Source organism: Pseudophryne corroboree, chromosome 9 (assembly GCF_028390025.1).
Source record: "Pseudophryne corroboree isolate aPseCor3 chromosome 9, aPseCor3.hap2, whole genome shotgun sequence".
In the NCBI taxonomy this organism is placed as follows: domain Eukaryota; kingdom Metazoa; phylum Chordata; class Amphibia; order Anura; family Myobatrachidae; genus Pseudophryne; species Pseudophryne corroboree.
This window is the reverse complement of record NC_086452.1, coordinates 348,240,715-348,258,342: the sequence shown is the minus strand read 5'-3', so window position 1 is coordinate 348,258,342 and position 17,628 is coordinate 348,240,715. Positions and strand designations below refer to the sequence as shown.

The 17,628-nt window shown below is 44.3% G+C and overlaps 1 protein-coding gene across 4 annotated transcripts in view; it reads left to right on the top strand.

Moving 5' to 3' along the window:
* Positions 1-17,628, top strand: part of CYTH4 (cytohesin 4) — a 310,041-nt gene that overhangs the window by 56,560 nt on the left and 235,853 nt on the right. The window contains exon 1 of one of the 4 annotated variants that reach the window (XM_063940649.1): positions 16,067-16,094. The exons of the other annotated variants lie outside the window; for them this stretch is intronic. The gene's annotated coding sequence lies outside the window, so the exon portion shown is untranslated. Of the gene's footprint in view, positions 1-16,066; positions 16,095-17,628 lie in introns of those variants that run through there. 4 annotated transcript variants of the gene reach the window in all.

Here is a 17,628-nt window from a genome sequence, read left to right as displayed (position 1 = left end):
TTTCTTTCTTCTTTATACATACTACTATAGTAGCTTACTGTAGCAGTCTGCGGTGCTGCTGAGCTGACAGTGTCCAGCAGGTCCGTCATCAGTCATTACATAATAAATATATCTACCTGTCCGGCTGCAGTACTAGTGTGATATTATATATATATATATTGATTTCATCTCATTATCATCCAGTCTATATTAGCAGCAGACACAGTACGGTAGTCCACGGCTGTAGCTACCTCTGTGTCGGCAGTCGCTGGTCCATCCATAATTGTATACCACCTACCCGTGGTTTTTTTTTTCTTTCTTCTTTATACATACTACTATAGTAGCTTACTGTAGCAGTCTGCGGTGCTGCTGAGCTGACAGTGTCCAGCAGGTCCGTCATCAGTCATTACATAATAAATATATCTACCTGTCCGGCTGCAGTACTAGTGTGATATTATATATATATATATATTGATTTCATCTCATTATCATCCAGTCTATATTAGCAGCAGACACAGTACGGTAGTCCACGGCTGTAGCTACCTCTGTGTCGACAGTCGCTCGTCCAACCATAATTGTATACCACCTACCCGTGGTTTTTTTTCTTCCTTTTTTCTTTATACATACTACTATAATAGCTTACTGTAGCAGTCTGCGGTGCTGCTGAGCTGACAGTGTCCAGCAGGTCCGTCATCAGTCATTACATAATAAATATATTTACCTGTCCGGCTGCAGTACTAGTGTGATATTATATATATATATATATTGATTTCATCTCATTATCATCCAGTCTATATTAGCAGCAGACACAGTACGGTAGTCCACGGCTGTAGCTACCTCTGTGTCGGCAGTCGCTCGTCCATCCATAAGTATACTAGTATCCATCCATCTCCATTGTTTACCTGAGGTGCCTTTTAGTTGTGCCTATTAAAATATGGAGAACAAAAATGTTGAGGTTCCAAAATTAGGGAAAGATTAAGATCCACTTCCACCTCGTGCTGAAGCTGCTGCCACTAGTCATGGCCGAGACGATGAAATGCCAGCAACGTCGTCTGCCAAGGCCGATGCCCAATGTCATAGTACAGAGCATGTAAAATCCAAAACACCAAATATCAGTAAAAAAAGGACTCCAAAATCTAAAATAAAATTGTCGGAGGAGAAGCGTAAACTTGCCAATATGCCATTTACCACACGGAGTGGCAAGGAACGGCTGAGGCCCTGGCCTATGTTCATGGCTAGTGGTTCAGCTTCACATGAGGATGGAAGCACTCAGCCTCTCGCTAGAAAAATGAAAAGACTCAAGCTGGCAAAAGCACCGCAAAGAACTGTGCGTTCTTCGAAATCCCAAATCCACAAGGAGAGTCCAATTGTGTCGGTTGCGATGCCTGACCTTCCCAACACTGGACGTGAATAGCATGCGCCTTCCACCATTTGCACGCCCCCTGCAAGTGCTGGAAGGAGCACCCGCAGTCCAGTTCCTGATAGTCAGATTGAAGATGTCAGTGTTGAAGTACACCAGGATGAGGAGGATATGGGTGTTGCTGGCGCTGGGGAGGAAATTGACAAGGAGGATTCTGATGGTGAGGTGGTTTGTTTAAGTCAGGCACCCGGGGAGACACCTGTTGTCCGTGGGAGGAATATGGCCGTTGACATGCCTGGTGAAAATACCAAAAAAATCAGCTCTTCGGTGTGGAAGTATTTCAACAGAAATGCGGACAACATTTGTCAAGCCGTGTGTTGCCTTTGTCAAGCTGTAATAAGTAGGGGTAAGGACGTTAACCACCTCGGAACATCCTCCCTTATACGTCACCTGCAGCGCATTCATAATAAGTCAGTGACAAGTTCAAAAACTTTGGGCGACAGCGGAAGCAGTCCACTGACCAGTAAATCCCTTCCTCTTGTAACCAAGCTCACGCAAACCACCCCACCAACTCCCTCAGTGTCAATTTCCTCCTTCCCCAGGAATGCCAATAGTCCTGCAGGCCATGTCACTGGCAATTCTGACGAGTCCTCTCCTGCCTGGGATTCCTCCGATGCATCCTTGCGTGTAACGCCTACTGCTGCTGGCGCTGCTGTTGTTGCTGCTGGGAGTCGATGGTCATCCCAGAGGGGAAATCGTAAGACCACTTTTACTACTTCCACCAAGCAATTGACTGTCCAACAGTCCTTTGCGAGGAAGATGAAATATCACAGCAGTCATCCTGCTGCAAAGCGGATAACTGAGGCCTTGGCATCCTGGGTGGTGAGAAACGTGGTTCCGGTATCCATCATTACTGCAGAGCCAACTAGAGACTTGTTGGAGGTACTGTGTCCCCGGTACCAAATACCATCTAGGTTCCATTTCTCTAGGCAGGCGATACCGAAAATGTACACAGACCTCAGAAAAAGAGTCACCAGTGTCCTAAAAAATGCAGCTGTACCCAATGTCCACTTAACCACGGACATGTGGACAAGTGGAGCAGGGCAGGGTCAGGACTATATGACTGTGACAGCCCACTGGGTAGATGTATGGACTCCAGCCGCAAGAACAGCAGCGGCGGCACCAGTAGCAGCATCTCGCAAATGCCAACTCTTTCCTAGGCAGGCTACGCTTTGTATCACCAGTTTCCAGAATACGCACACAGCTGAAAACCTCTTACGGCAACTGAGGAAGATCATCGCGGAATGGCTTACCCCAATTGGACTCTCCTGTGGATTTGTGGCATCGGACAACGCCAGCAATATTGTGTGCGCATTAAATCTGGGCAAATTCCAGCACGTCCCATGTTTTGCACATACCTTGAATTTGGTGGTGCAGAATTTTTTAAAAAACGACAGGGGCGTGCAAGAGATGCTGTCGGTGGCCAGAAGAATTGCGGGACACTTTCGGCGTACAGGCACCACGTACAGAAGACTGGAGCAACACCAAAAACGCCTGAACCTGCCCTGCCATCATCTGAAGCAAGAAGTGGTAACGAGGTGGACTTCAACCCTATATATGCTTCAGAGGTTGGAGGAGCAGCAAAAGGCCATTCAAGCCTATACAATTCAGCACGTTATAGGAGGTGGAATGCACCTGTCTCAAGCGCAGTGGAGAATGATTTCAACGTTGTGCAAGGTTCTGCTGCCCTTTGAACTTGCCACACGTGAAGTCAGTTCAGACACTGCCAGCCTGAGTCAGGTCATTCCCCTCATCAGGCTTTTGCAGAAGAAGCTGGAGACATTGAAGGAGGAGCTAACACGGAGCGATTCCGCTAGGCATGTGGGACTTGTGGATGGATCCCTTAATTCGCTTAACAAGGATTCACGGGTTGTCAATCTGTTGAAATCAGAGCACTACATTTTGGCCACCGTGCTCGATCCTAGATTTAAAACCTACCTTGGATCTCTCTTTCCGGCAGACACAAGTCTGCTGGGGTTCAAAGACCTGCTGGTGAGAAAATTGTCAAGTCAAGCGGAACGCGACCTGTCAACATCTCCTCCTTCACATTCTCCCGCAACTGGGGGTGCGAGGAAAAGGCTCAGAATTCCGAGCCCACCCGCTGGCGGTGATGCAGGGCAGTCTGGAGCGACTGCTGATGCTGACATCTGGTCCGGACTGAAGGACCTGACAACGATTACGGACATGTCGTCTACTGTCACTGCATATGATTCTCTCACCATTGAAAGAATGGTGGAGGATTATATGAGTGACCGCATCCAAGTAGGCACGTCACACAGTCCATACTTATACTGGCAGGAAAAAGAGGCAATTTGGAGGCCATTGCACAAACTGGCTTTATTCTACCTAAGTTGCCCTCCCACAAGTGTGTACTCCGAAAGAGTGTTTAGTGCCGCCGCTCACCTTGTCAGCAATCGGCGTACGAGGTTACTTCCAGAAAATGTGGAGAAGATGATGTTCATTAAAATGAATTATAATCAATTCCTCCGTGGAGACATTGACCAGCAGCAATTGCCTCCACAAAGTACACAGGGAGCTGAGATGGTGGATTCCAGTGGGGACGAATTGATAATCTGTGAGGAGGGGGATGTACACGGTGATATATCGGAGGATGATGATGAGGTGGACATCTTGCCTCTGTAGAGCCAGTTTGTGCAAGGAGAGATTAATTGCTTCTTTTTTGGTGGGGGTCCAAACCAACCCGTCATTTCAGTCACAGTCGTGTGGCAGACCCTGTCACTGAAATGATGGGTTGGTTAAAGTGTGCATGTCCTGTTTATACAACATAAGGGTGGGTGGGAGGGCCCAAGGACAATTCCATCTTGCACCTCTTTTTTCCTTAATTTTTCTTTGCGTCATGTGCTGTTTGGGGAGTGTTTTTTGGCAGGGCCATCCTGCGTGACACTGCAGTGCCACTCCTAGATGGGCCAGGTGTTTGTGTCGGCCACTAGGGTCGCTTATCTTACTCACACAGCTACCTCATTGCGCCTCTTTTTTTCTTTGCGTCATGTGCTGTTTGGGGAGTGTTTTTTGGAAGGGCCATCCTGCGTGACACTGCAGTGCCACTCCTAGATGGGCCAGGTGTTTGTGTCGGCCACTAGGGTCGCTTATCTTACTCACACAGCTACCTCATTGCGCCTCTTTTTTTCTTTGCGTCATGTGCTGTTTGGGGAGTGTTTTTTGGAAGGGCCATCCTGCGTGACACTGCAGTGCCACTCCTAGATGGGCCCGGTGTTTGTGTCGGCCACTAGGGTCGCTAATCTTACTCACACAGCTACCTCATTGCGCCTCTTTTTTTCTTTGCGTCATGTGCTGTTTGGGGAGTGTTTTTTGGAAAGGGCCATCCTGCGTGACACTGCAGTGCCACTCCTAGATGGGCCAGGTGTTTGTGTCGGCCACTAGGGTCGCTTATCTTACTCACACAGCTACCTCATTGCGCCTCTTTTTTTCTTTGCGTCATGTGCTGTTTGGGGAGTGTTTTTTGGAAGGGCCATCCTGCGTGACACTGCAGTGCCACTCCTAGATGGGCCTGGTGTTTGTGTCGGCCACTAGGGTCGCTTATCTTACTCACACAGCTACCTCATTGCGCCTCTTTTTTTCTTTGCGTCATGTGCTGTTTGGGGAGTGTTTTTTGGAAGGGCCATCCTGCGTGACACTGCAGTGCCACTCCTAGATGGGCCCGGTGTTTGTGTCGGCCACTAGGGTCGCTTATCTTACTCACACAGCTACCTCATTGCGCCTCTTTTTTTCTTTGCGTCATGTGCTGTTTGGGGAGTGTTTTTTGGAAGGGCCATCCTGCGTGACACTGCAGTGCCACTCCTAGATGGGCCCGGTGTTTGTGTCAGCCACTAGGGTCGCTTATCTTACTCACACAGCTACCTCATTGCGCCTCTTTTTTTCTTTGCGTCATGTGCTGTTTGGGGAGTGTTTTTTGGAAGGGCCATCCTGCGTGACACTGCAGTGCCACTCCTAGATGGGCCCGGTGTTTGTGTCGGCCACTAGGGTCGCTTATCTTACTCACACAGCTACCTCATTGCGCCTCTTTTTTTCTTTGCGTCATGTGCTGTTTGGGGAGTGTTTTTTGGAAGGGCCATCCTGCGTGACACTGCAGTGCCACTCCTAGATGGGCCAGGTGTTTGTGTCGGCCACTAGGGTCGCTTATCTTACTCACACAGCTACCTCATTGCGCCTCTTTTTTTCTTTGCGTCATGTGCTGTTTGGGGAGTGTTTTTTGGAAGGGCCATCCTGCGTGACACTGCAGTGCCACTCCTAGATGGGCCCGGTGTTTGTGTCGGCCACTAGGGTCGCTTATCTTACTCACACAGCTACCTCATTGCGCCTCTTTTTTTCTTTGCGTCATGTGCTGTTTGGGGAGTGTTTTTTGGAAGGGCCATCCTGCGTGACACTGCAGTGCCACTCCTAGATGGGCCAGGTGTTTGTGTCGGCCACTAGGGTCGCTTATCTTACTCACACAGCTACCTCATTGCGCCTCTTTTTTTCTTTGCGTCATGTGCTGTTTGGGGAGTGTTTTTTGGAAGGGCCATCCTGCGTGACACTGCAGTGCCACTCCTAGATGGGCCCGGTGTTTGTGTCGGCCACTAGGGTCGCTTATCTTACTCACACAGCTACCTCATTGCGCCTCTTTTTTTCTTTGCGTCATGTGCTGTTTGGGGAGTGTTTTTTGGAAGGGCCATCCTGCGTGACACTGCAGTGCCACTCCTAGATGGGCCCGGTGTTTGTGTCGGCCACTAGGGTCGCTTATCTTACTCACACAGCTACCTCATTGCGCCTCTTTTTTTCTTTGCGTCATGTGCTGTTTGGGGAGTGTTTTTTGGAAGGGCCATCCTGCGTGACACTGCAGTGCCACTCCTAGATGGGCCCGGTGTTTGTGTCGGCCACTAGGGTCGCTTATCTTACTCACACAGCTACCTCATTGCGCCTCTTTTTTTCTTTGCGTCATGTGCTGTTTGGGGAGTGTTTTTTGGAAGGGCCATCCTGCGTGACACTGCAGTGCCACTCCTAGATGGGCCCGGTATTTGTGTCGGCCACTAGGGTCGCTTATCTTACTCACACAGCTACCTCATTGCGCCTCTTTTTTTCTTTGCGTCATGTGCTGTTTGGGGAGTGTTTTTTGGAAGGGCCATCCTGCGTGACACTGCAGTGCCACTCCTAGATGGGCCCGGTGTTTGTGTCGGCCACTAGGGTCGCTTAGCTTAGTCATCCAGCGACCTTGGTGCAAATTTTAGGACTAAAAATAATATTGGCCCTCATTCCGAGTTGTTCGCTCGCAAGTGAATTTTAGCAGATTTGCTCATGCTAAGCCGCCGCCTACTGGGAGTGAATCTTAGCATCTTAAAATTGCGAACGATGTATTCGCAATATTGCGATTACACACCTCGTAGCAGTTTCAGAGTAGCTCCAGACTTACTCGGCATCTGCGATCATTTCACTGCTTGTCGTTCCTGGTTTGACGTCACAAACACACCCAGCGTTCGCCCAGACACTCCTCCGTTTCTCCGGCCACTCCTGCGTTTTTTCCGGAAACGGTAGCGTTTTTTCCCACACGCCCATAAAACGGCCTGTTTCCGCCCAGTAACACCCATTTCCTGTCAATCACATTACGATCGCCAGAACGATGAAAAAGCCGTGAGTAAAATTACTAAGTGCATAGCAAATTTACTTGGCGCAGTCGCAGTGCGGACATTGCGCATGCGCATTAAGCGGAAAATCGCTGCGATGCGAAGATTTTTACCGAGCGAACAACTCGGAATGAGGGCCCTTGTGAGGTGTGAGGTATTCAGAATAGACTGAAAATGAGTGGAAATTATGGTTTTTGAGGTTAATAATACTTTGGGATCAAAATGACCCCCAAATTCTATGATTTAAGCTGTTTTTTAGGGTTTTTTGAAAAAAACACCCGAATCCAAAACACACCCGAATCCGACAAAAAAAATTCGGTGAGGTTTTGCCAAAACACGGTCGAACCCAAAACACGGCCGCGGAACCGAACCCAAAACCAAAACACAAAACCCGAAAAATTTCAAGTGCACATCTCTACTTTAAAGCAGCACAAAGTTGGGAGGTATGGTTTGGGGCCTTGTTTTTTAAGTGCCATCCGGTCTGCAACTGCAGTGTCACTCCTTGATGAGCCAGGTGTTTGTGCCGCACACTTGTGTCGCTTAGCTTAGTCATACAGCTACCTCATTGGATCTCTTTTTCTTCTTTGCATGATGTGCTGTTTGGGGCCTAGTTTTTAAATCTGCCATCCTGTCTGCCACTGCAGTGCCACTCCTAGATGGGCCAGGTGTTTGTGCCGCACACTTATGTCGCTTAGCTTAGTCATACAGCCACCTCGGTGCAACCTTTTGGCCTAAAAACAATATTGTGAGGTGTGAGGTGTTCAGAATAGACTGGAAATGAGTGGAAATTAATGTTATTGAGGTTAATAATACCGTAGGATCAAAATTATCCCCAAATTCTGTGATTTTAGCTGTTTTTATGTTTTTTCTAAAATCATCCAGATCCAAAACCAAAACACGAAAGGGTGGTTTTGGCAAAACCAATCCAGATCCAAAACATGAGGATGGAACCAGAACCAAAACCAAAACACAAAAAGTGCCCGCCGCACATCTCTACTTTGTATAAAGCTATAGTAATGGAGGTTGGTTTCTGTAAAGATGGCATATACAGTAGCAGGGCCGTCTTTTCTTATGGGCTCAATGTGTTCTTGACCAAGTGCCCCAGGAGTATAAGGGCCCTAGGCTGATAGCTGAGGGTCCCCTCTTTTCAGGGGTACCAGATTTTTTTTTTTTAAACATTTCTTTTATTGAAGCAGAAAAGTAGATAACAATCGACAAGATATCTTATAACAAAAAATAGTGTGGATAAGTCGATGCAATGATAACAAATCACACATCATCTGGAAGAAACAACAAGATGGTTCACTTAATGGTAACAGATACAGATCAAAACATCAGTACATAAAGACAGTAAGTGGACATGAGCTACACAAGAACAGTAACAGTAACCAGAGCCGCGGCCAATAGTTTTCCAAGGTAGTGGACTATAACAACACTGGGGGATCTCGCAGGTAGACTCTTGTTTCATACTATAAATTATTGTGGAAGCATCGTGTAATCGCTTCTTTGGTAGAAATAGGGAGAGTATCAATGAAACTTTCCCAAGTGTCAAAGAACTTTTCCGTATCAGATTCTTTATGAAGAGAGGCTTCCAGCCAGTTCATGTGGAATATGAAAAATCATTTTTCTTTGAACATCTCTAAGGTTGGGATCGAGCTTTGTATCCATAGTTGTAGAATGGATTTTTGGGTCACGAAGAAATTGCCAATAAAAGTTTTTTAACTGCTTTGGGGGCTCTAGAACCTTTAGGGAGTATACCGAAAACTGCTCATTCAGGGGTAAAAGGAGCGTAATTGACCAAATGATCTACAGAAAACTTCCAAACCTGTAACCAAAACCTCTTTAGTAGTGGAGAAGTTCAAAGGCAGTGATATAAGTCAGCGGAAGGGTGTCTACACTTGGGGCAAGAGGAATCAGCTAATAGACCAATGGTACAACCTCTATGAGGAGAAATGTATGTGCGATGAAATATGTTATAATACATCTCTGTATATTTTGATGCTGGAAATGTAGTGGTCGAGACAAATAGCATTTTCAAGAGGTCATCAATTGTTAAAGAGGGGAAATATTCCAACCATTTAGTCATACCTGATTTTATCAAGGAATAATCAATGTCCTGGTGAAGAAATTTGTAATATGAAGAGATAGCCCCACAAAGGAGGTTTTAATAAGAAGTTATCTTGGAGATTATCCCAGTCGTTCAGTGGGATCTGTTGTATAACTTTGTTCACATAATGTTGCTCTTGTAAGAACGCCATCCTGTGAGGAACTATACTGTTAAATTTTGCGGATGCTTCCGAATACAAAAGAGGTTTATGGCATGTAGGGTTGATCAATGCTTGATAGCCCTTCCGAGGCCCATCAAATAAACGGTTGGGCAGCCTCCCCATTTTGGAATTGTGGGCTTCTTAAAAGAGGGAGATGGATAGTGTAGTGTTGATGAATTTTATAATTATGTCTGAGTATCAGCCATACTTTACGTGTAGTCATTAATAGAGGATTATTCAACAGTTCCGTAGGAACATCAGTGTCTGCTAAGTGTAGGGAGATTTTTGGTATAAAGTTTTGTTCCACAAGGTAGTTGGCGTAAGTTTGATCGTTGGTCAACCAATCTTTAAGATAACGGATATGTGCGGCATGGCTATACAATAAGACGTCTGGGAATCCAATTCCACCATTAAGTTTCTTTTGGCAAAGTTTGAACATACCGATTCTAGCACGTCTATTATTCCAAATAAAGTTACGGAAAATTAAGATAATTTCTTTAAGATCTCTTTGAGATAGCAATACTGGTAGAACCTGTAGTAGATATAAGCGTTTGGGGAAGTATACCATGCGTAACAGATTAGCTCTACCTAAGTATGATAATTGGAGACAGCTCATCCTCTTTAAGTCAGCAGAAATTTTTAGGATTACTTTCTTCATGTTCATGTCGTATAAGTCATTAATATTTTTGGGGAGATGTATGCCTAGATAAGAGATTTGCTTTTTGGTCCATTTCACGGGTAAGTGTGTAGCCCATGCAGGTGGTCGTGGAAGTATAAAATAATCAAATTCAATTAATAAAATTTGGGCCAAAGTCACGTTGAGACAATACATTAAACAAGAAGGGCCATGATACTGTGTCAAAAGCTTTTTGTGCATCGAGACTCAGAAGCATGTTTGGGGTCATTGGGTGATTATTGGCAGCTAAAATTGCTGCGATCGCAGTGCGGATACCCTTCACCGACTGTCGTCCACTAATAAATCCTAGTCGGTGTGAAGAGAAGATTGAGGTAGCGAACGATTGTAATTTAGTGGAAATAATTTTGGATACAATTTTGAAATCTACATTGAGTAGAGTTATAGTGCGGTAAGAGCTCAGTAAGAGTGGGTCACAGTCTGGTTTTGGAATTGGAGTGGTAAAAGCAACATTGAATGAAGAGTAAATAGGAGACTTTTTATATATTGACCAATAGAGTTCCAGTAATGTGGGAAGAATGTCAGTCTTCAGTAATTTAAAGTATTCCCCTGAGAACCCATCAGGTCCAGGAGTTTTGCAAGTTTGCAAAGATGTTATTGCTGAACTTATTTCTAATTCAGTGATATCTGCATCTAATAGTAATTTGTTCAGAAGTTAATTTGGGCAATTTGGCTGCTTTCAGTAAGGAGTCAGTGGATGATTTATTCGAGGGCATTGCTGAATATAAGTCAGTATAGTATTTACAAAAAGCCGAGGCGATATCTGAGGTTTTAGTCAAGGAGGGGGGGGACTGTCACTCAGCTTAATGGAGACTATATGATTTTGTCGTTAATAGGTTTTTGTTAAAGAGGCTAATAGACGACCAGTGCGTGCACCCTATTTATAATATCTATTTTTCGTATAGTCCAAATGCAATTGAGCCTGAGATAATAGAAAATTTTCTAATAAAGATTTTGCATGTTTATATATGACGAGCTTCTCTTCAGATGCATTAGTTAAATAGGCAGAAAATGAGTTTTGTACGTCCTTCTGAAGAGAATCGTAATGTTCCCTTTGAACTTTATTGCGATTGGAGATATACGAAATTATGTGACCATGTATTACAGATTTGGAAGCCTCCCAAAAAAGGACTTGAGTATCCCAGTGAGAGATATTGTTGTCTACGTAGTCCTGCCAGTGGTGTTGTAGATATTTCCAAAAATGTTCCGATTGGAATAAGTATGTCGGGAATTTCCAGGTACGATGCTGAAAACTTGAGGGGGTAATTTAAAAGAGAACTCAATAGGAGCATGGTCAGATATGACAATATCTCTTATATTAGCTGAGTCCACATCTGTGACTAAATTGTCGGCCACTTGAAAATAATCAATTCGCGACGTGGAATGATGGACTCTGGAAAAGAAAGTAAATGTCATATCTGTTGGGTGAAAAAGCCTCCATACATCAGTGACATGTGATTGTAACATGAATTTAGGTAGTGCAGTCCAGGCTGAGGAGTTTGGATTAGATGGGGTTTGGGATTTATCAAGAAGTGGATCTTTTACTGTATTGAAATCCCCACCAATTATTAAAGTGAAAGTTTCACGTTGGTTTAAAAGAAGGGATACTTTGTCCATGAATTCAGATACCTGAGTGTTGGGAGCGTATAGGTTTAAAATAGTGTATGGGACGTCTCCTATTTTAATGTCCAGGAGCAAGAATCTCCCACCTGGATCTTGGACCATGTCCAAAATCGAGTAAGACATGCGTCTAGAAAATAGTATAGCTACACCTCTGTTTTTTTTAGTGTACGAAGCTGAATAACATTAACCCAGCCAATTTGCCCGCAGGGATGAGCTGTCTCCAATTTCCCAATGTGTCTCTTGCAAGAGAAGTATTTCAGGGTTGGATCTTTTTAAGTGAGCTAGAACTCTTTGAGTTTAGACCCCCAGTGTTCCAAGAAACACATTTGATTGAGTTGGAAGAGGCAGAGTAGTGAAGAGGACCCGTTTGTTGTGTCATTATCTGACCCCTGTTTTCGTCACATTACATATAGAAAGTTTTAAACAGAATGGTAGGGGACTCCCATCCAAGCGAGTTGGAGACATCCATTGAGAGTTGGCCACGGCTCTGGACATCCACAGCACATGCGTATCAAATGTAGCAAACTAGATGTGTACTTATCGAAAGGAAAGGAAAATCTTAAACACATAAAACATAGCAATACAAACAAGCAAAATAGACTGCTTCAATGTCATTTTCAAATTTTCCTTAACCTGAGTAACCATGGAGTACTTCAGGTGTAACGTTGAAGTCGTCCAAACAGAACTTAAACTCCCACACATAGAAAAAAAGGGGGGGGGGGGACATAGCGATATGACAGGTATAGATAGCAATGTAAATCAAACTTTGTAATCTCAATCAGTGTGGGGACCTATTAGAGGACAGTGCTGGTGAGCTATGGGGACTAGGCCGAGGCATAAAATGTCTACGAGCTACTTCAGGGTCATCAAAGGTGTAAGTGTGCCCATTATCCGTAACTCTAAGTTTGGCCGGATAAAGGAGCACAAAACGTTTTTGTGAGTCAATCAAAAATCTGCACACTGGGGAGAAAGATCTCCGTTTCTGAGTAACTGCAGCTGAAAAGATCAAAATGCGGATATCATTAACCACAAATTGGTCCAATTTTTTATATACTCTCAGTATCAGTTCCTTAGTGCGGTAGTCCAGATATCGGGCTATGACCGTCTAGAGCAGTGGTTTGAGCCCTCCCTTTCCATTCCCACTCTGTGGGCTCATTCAATTTGCGGGAATTCGATTGAATCTGTAATTTTTAAAGCGGGTAGAATAGTATCAGTTAGGAAATCACTGAGAGCGGCTGGCTTAATATATTCTGGAATGCCAGTGAATCAGAGATTGTTTATACGATTCCTGTTTTCAAGGTCCTCCAAATTGTCTTGGAGTTCCCTGATCACAGTAGTTGAGGATTCTTGGGAGGTTTGGGTCAACTGGGCAGAGTCCTCCACATCACTCATCCTCTGCTCCAGTTCTGAGATTCTAGAAGTGTTGAAGGCTACTTCTCTAAGAGTCGACTGAAACGATTCTTTGAACGTCCAACCGTATGTCTATGTGGGGCATAAGGATCGAGAGGATTTCTTTTGAAGTTTGGGAAATAGACGTGGAGGTATCCGCCTGGGGCATAGGCCGCATTTTATCAGGCAGGTGGACCAATTGAGAATTATTTGGGGGTGAAGAGCCTCCAGATTTCTGGGGTTTATTTTTAACCATGGTCTCTGAAGATTTTTTCTGTGAGGAGCGAGTATAAGTGGGTGCGTGCAAGAATTTGTCCATGAACCAGGGAACTTATGAAAAATGAAAATTGGAGAACGGCAATATACGCTCACCAGAGAGTCAGAGTATCGGGTTAAATAAAGTTAAGTGGTGTGCTATGGTTTCCCCATAAAACAAGAACTAAATCATTTTCGGACACATGTTAGGTTCCATTACTTTAAGTTATACAGTGAAAAATTGAGTCTGGAAGTATATACCAAAAGTATGTTGAAGACGTAAAAAATATCAAACAGAAAGGACTCCTAATTAGTCAAACATAATACGATAATATACCTACCAAAGTGTAATCAAATAATGGTAATAGACCAGAGACGGTGTTTTAGGCACCAGGATTATAGTCGCATCTATACTGAAAATTAGTAATGTGCCTGTACGACAGTACCACTGACAGAGAAAACATACAAATAAGCTACCATACAGCGGGGTTTTCCTGTGTCCATCCGTAATGCAGCAATGGTAGAGTAAGTGGATTTCCCTCCGACCACCTACTGTAAGACCTAGTTAGAGTTCAGAGCAAAATAGGCAGCTATTTCATAAAAATATCATAAACCACTATAAGTAAAATAAAGATGCAATAGTATGCAATGCAATCACAAAAAGAGTACAGCTCCGGTCTTTCCAAGATACAAGGTGGTGAGGGAACAGAGGAGCTTAGCACTTTTTCACAGAGTAGCAATGACCCATCACTGAGTATGTTCAACTTAGGGCAACAGTAGGTAATGAAAAGTAACAAAGGAGCAGCAGGGGTGGCAGCAGAGGAAGGATACCGAGGAGGAGGGTGGATAGGAGGTAAAAGAGGGGGATAAGGGTAAAATACATGGTGGGGAGGAACAAAAGAGTTGGGTGGCCTGAAAGAGAGGGGTGTTAGTTAGAAGATTAGGGGGGTAAAGACAGACAGTATTAGTACCTGCAAGGAAAATCAGAGACTGTATCCAGTGTGCTGAACAGGCAGGAAGCAGAAATTAGTCATGGGAGTTTTGTTCAACAGGCACCAGAAGTTCCAGCAGGAATGCAACGAGGACGTCACCAGTATAGCGGGTGCAAGGCCAGAACAAGTCCAAAATGTGTAGGTGTTAAGTAAGCTGCGCTCGGAGTCGGAACCAGCGTGACACAGTGTGTCGTCAACGTAGAGCCACTCGGTTAGGTGGAACAGCAGAACATGCCTAAACATTTGCCACTAACAGGGCACTCCCGTAGCTGCATGAGCCACAGATCTATATCCACGAAGGGTCCCCCAGGGAATAACAGCCAGGGACTGGAATAGTCACAAGAAGCCAACTGCTGCACTGCACAGCAAGCAGAGACCCGCCGAATGCCTCCAAATGATGAAGAGCCCCAGGATAGTCATCAGGGGTCAGGCGGGAGATGGAGGAAACTAACCGATGCCGCCTAATGGTGGGGATGCTGCCGCGGGCGTCTCTCAGCAGCACAGCACGTCCTCAACAGCTGGTATAGAAGTATCTTCTTCTTGTAATCCATTTGTAATCCAGGTACTTGTCAAAATAAAAAAACGGACACCCGACCTCGCACTGAAAGGGGCCCCATGTTTTCACATGGGACCCCTTTCCCCGAATGCCAGAAACCCCCTCTGACTTATGTCTAAGAGGGTTTCTTCAGCCAATCAGGGAGCGCCACGTTGTGGCACCCTCCTGATTGGCTGTGTGCTCCTGTACTGTATGACAGGCGGCACACGGCAGTGTTACAATGTAGCGCCTATGCGCTCCATTGTAACCAATGGTGGGAACTTTGTGGTCAGCGGTGAGGTTACTTTCGGTCACCCGAAAAAGGGAGAGAGGGTCGCACAGACATATATATTTATATACTAATCAATAAGTGTCAGTAAGTCACATAAAATCCTTTCCCATGTATTTAAATCTCATTGATTATCTATCTGTTGAGTTATATGGGAGGTGCTCCTGGGAATAAATTGTATACATATAAAGACCGGAAGAGAGAAGTATTCCCTTGTATGGGCACACACAGATTTTGTGACAATATACTTAAAGTCAAATATCAACAGTGATATTTGACCACTAATACTAAAATATACCTTTTATTTGTTATCTTAAAACATCTGCGAAAATATTGTGCAAGTGAAAACAAGTGTAAAAATTAATAAACTAAAGTGAAATTAAAAATTCAGTCACTGCTGCCTTTTCATTCTTCACTCTCTCAAGTGTTTAGAATGTATCCATATTTGTTGCAATAATCTTTTCCTTAGTATCCTAATGGAAACAATAGTATCCTTTACATGTACCTCTATGAGAAAGCTGATTCCACTATTTAGGACTGGGTAATCATTCTTAATTGACAATCTCTCTCATTCTTGGTAGTGTGCGCACCACTATTCCCAAGTGTAATAATCAGACAATTTCATGTCCCATCTGGTACATGTAATTTATCTTGCTTATCGTGGATATCTATCTCATAGAGTTGTCCTTTATAGCCCCCTAATAAGTAAAATAGACAATTTTTAATATAATTTTATATTCTACTGTATTGTCAACCTTTGTATGAAATCACCTGATCAATTGGTTATACTACGAATATGATATCGTGCCAATTGTGGTGATGCTGATGATGGTCGCAAATAATTGGCACTACTAACCTAATTTGATTGAAAATACATGCTATTTTTGCATGCTTATATTCGTAAACTTAGTTCATGTCATGTATATTCTGTGGATAACATATGTTCCCTGTCATTTATTCAGGAGTCTTGCCGGTTTAAAATAAACCCTTAATGACAGCAATGAGCTTTAAGGTAACTTATATCCCCTGATCATGACTTTTATTCCCACATCCACACTTTATCTGAAAAATTATGTTGATTAAGAGGATATGACAGATATGTTTTTTGGATGTGTATCTGCAGTCGCACCTTGATCTTAAATCTCGCCAGCTAGAAAAGTATAGCTGTGGTTTATTGCTGCAGTGCGTTTTATCATATAATAATATGAAAAACAGAGATAGTGTGTTACCCTTCTGTCACGTACCCCAGCTTAAACCTGCTGGTCGTGGCTTATAGCTATATACAGACACAAATAGTCAGGGGTCCAAGTGTCATTCCCATTCTAAATAATGGAACTTTGTCCCATACAGTAGCTGATATTTGGCACTCAAACTAAGTTTTTATAGTTAGTAAAAATGTTGACAATACATATGGCGGCTACATATTTTGTGACACGTTATATACTATCCTTATGAATGCTTCTCAATAATATTATAGTGGTGATGGATAAGTATATATTGATCTAGAGATGTAGTGCATTAACGCATGCACCCATCTGCCGCGGCTCCCAGCTCCCGGATTGTGCACAATATAAATTCCGTTGGTACAGGGACCGCCTGGAGTACAGCTCGTTAAAGCCGCGGATTACAAATGGATTACAAGAAGAAGATGCTTCTACACTGGAGTATGTGAGTATAATTTTTTCCACAGGTACACCATGGATTCTACATGGAGAAGAGGACCGACCCTCGTGTGAACATAAGGTAAGTATGTGTATATGGAGGTTTGTATGTATGTATTAAAGTTATACTTTCAAGGTGTGTGTCTTATGTTTTTATTGGGGTATTTTTTTAGTAGTAGTACTACAGGTACCAGCGGGCCCGGTTTTCCTCCGCATGCTGGTACTTGTGGTTCTCCAAGTACCAGCTTGCGGGGGAGGCTTGCTGGGAGCTGTAGTACTGCTACTAAAAACAATATCATTTTTTTACACAACGGCTATCAGCCTCCCATCCGCAGCCCATGGATGGGGGGGACAGCCTCGGGCTTCACCCCTGGTCCTTGGGTGGCTGGAGGGGGGGACCCCTTGATTGAAGGGGTCCACACTCCTCCAGGGTACCCCGGCCAGGGGTGACTAGTTGGTTATGTAATGCCAGGGCCGCCGGGAGCTATATAAAAGTGTCCCCCGGCTGTGGCATTATGTATCTGGCTAGTGGAGCCCGGTGCTGGTTTCAGAAATACGGGGGACCCCTACGCTTTTTGTCCCCCGTATTTTTGGAACCAGGACCAGGCGCAGAGCCCGGTGCTGGTTGTTGAAATATGGGGGAACCTCTATCATTTTTCCCCCCATATTTTTGCAACCAGGGCCGGCTCAAAGAGCCAGAGGCTGGTTTTGCTTAGGAGGGGGGACCCCACGCATTTTTTTTTTAAATTTAACACTGATTTTTTCTCTCAGATCCGGCCGAGATTCATTGTATTAAAGTCGGCAGTGTTTTACAAGTCACTCACGTAAAACACTGCCAAAAAAAACGAATGACATCGACATCGGAAAAACGGAAAATGCAGAATA